Raw genomic sequence first — 2043 nt, forward strand, 5'->3', positions numbered from 1 at the left:
GGGGGGGGCAGATAGGGATAAGCAAGGCCAGTATGGGCCCCCCCGCCCCCGGTCCCAGAGCTTTGGGACAGGGAGAAGTCCCACGGACTGCCAGGCCAGGTGAGGAGTTGGGACTTTGCCGGGGGACAGTGGTCCCTTGCAGTGGAGACGACTATGCAGGACAGGGACAGCCAGCCAGGGATAGCAAGAAGGCTGGGTTGTGGCTTCAGAGCCCAATGGACCCGAGTTCCAGCCCCAGCCAGCTTCTTCCCAGCACACAGCCATGCTCACCAAGGCCAGGGCTCTTCCGCCAGCCACAGGCAAGGGTCACTGCTATCCTAGTTTGGGGTGCTCCAATGGGGGCTCGGGCCCCCGTGCCCTGGGGAGAGCGCAGAGGCGACTTGGGCCTGTCCTCCCCCGGCTCACAAGGCCAAGAGCCTGGCCTGGGAGCTATAAATAGCAGCCGCAGAGTGGAGCTGCTGCCTGTGCCCACGCTCCCACGCATGAGTCAGCCTGGCCTGGGCAGGCGCCCGGAGGAGCCGGAGAGCCGGCCAGAGGCTGGAGGCCCAGCCCAAGTGCAGGCAGGTCACTCAGGAGACCAAGGCAGGCAGGCCGTCGGAATGGGAGGGAGTGGGGCTGTCGCCTCAGGGCACCTGTGTACCTAGCAGCCCCTCAAAGATGGACGTCATCTTGATCGCTCCCTGCAACCCGAAAGGTGAGACAACAGTGATCCTCATTCACAGATGGGGAAACTGAGGCTCAGAGGGGCACTTGGCTGGGACATGGCAACCCAGACCAGAAGTTACCTGACTGTCGATCAAGCTGTCTCCATCTCTGGTTGAGGGCACCCCAAGATGAGGGGCTGGGGCCAGACCATCCTCTGAGGCGCCCCCACGGGGCCAATGACAGGACAGGGCAGGAGGGACACGTGCCCAGGGAAGAGTTGCATGCAGCCTGCAGGGACCAGGAGGAGAGCTCAGGTGAGAAGCCGGATTTGGCAGCTGTCCCTGTCCTGCATAAGTCGTCTCCACTGCAAGGGACAACCGTCCACCGGCAAAGTCCCAACCCCTCACCTGGCCTGGCAGCCCATGGGACTTCTCCCTGCCCCAAAGCTTTGGCAGTGCCGGTGTTTCCAAGGGAGCAGGAAGCGTCCACCTCAGTCAGAGCCATAGAGATGGTGGGTCAATGAGAATCCAGACGCTGAGAGCCAGAGGGACCCATAGGCTCCAGCCGACCACCTGCTCACACACTCACGATGGGGAGCTCACCACCTCCCAAAGACTGTTCACCCTCCGATTGCTCTGACCCCAGAAAGTCCCTTCTTGTGGGACCTTAGTGTCAGCCTCCCCATCAAGGGGCATCTTACTCCAACAGGCTTTGGGGAGCTGGGGCTGTCTTATGCCCACCCCTAATCCGGTTGGTGCATCCAACAGTCCAGTCTCTTCTGAGATGAGCCTCTGCCTCCCTCCAGTCCTTCAGGAGGGAGAGAGTGATGGTATCTTGTTGCCTTAAACATGGGCGCACAGACACTTTGAACGACCAGGCACTTCCCAAAGGCAAATATCTATTCTCAGAGACAACTCCTATTTGAGGAAGATAAATATTTTCCTAACCAAAACCACAAACCCAGTCCCCCAGCCCCTCAGCCCCCTTTGTTCACCCCCACCTTCAAACGGTCCCCCAGACTTACAACTGCTCTCCCCTTGGGTGGGTTGCCCTTGGGGGCACCAACCCAGACTTAGTGCTGTCTTCACTTCTCTCCTGGCACCCCTCTCCCACCCCTGCCAAGACAAAGCCCCTAGGATGGGGGAGTGGTCTCCAGGCACACTCCCATTGCCTGGGAGCCCCCTGGGGCCACCGCTGTGCTCTCATGTATCTCTTCATCCATTGATCATGTCTTCACCCCAGCAAAGCCCCCACTCCGGTGCGGAACCCAGGCTGGCCCACGACCCCACCAACGCCCGGGCCCTGAGCTGCAGTTCCGCCAACAGGCCCTCCCCTTGGCTCCCCCGGTGACCGCGACGCTGCCCCGCTCTTGCCCAGCGCCCGGCTCCAGGGTGACCC

At 61.5% G+C, this 2043-nt stretch overlaps 1 protein-coding gene across 1 annotated transcript in view; it reads left to right on the plus strand.

Annotated features, from left to right (window-relative positions):
* The first annotated feature begins 604 nt into the window (after positions 1–604).
* The window catches only part of DIRAS1 (DIRAS family GTPase 1), a 7414-nt gene continuing 5975 nt past the window's right edge, over positions 605–2043 (plus strand). The window contains exon 1 of the mRNA XM_034997509.1: positions 605–694. The gene's annotated coding sequence lies outside the window, so the exon portion shown is untranslated. The remainder of the gene's footprint in view (positions 695–2043) is intronic.

This window comes from Mirounga leonina, unplaced genomic scaffold (genome assembly GCF_011800145.1).
Source record: "Mirounga leonina isolate KUSES-001 unplaced genomic scaffold, KU_Mleo_1.0 Mir_94, whole genome shotgun sequence".
In the NCBI taxonomy this organism is placed as follows: Eukaryota; Metazoa; Chordata; class Mammalia; order Carnivora; family Phocidae; genus Mirounga; species Mirounga leonina.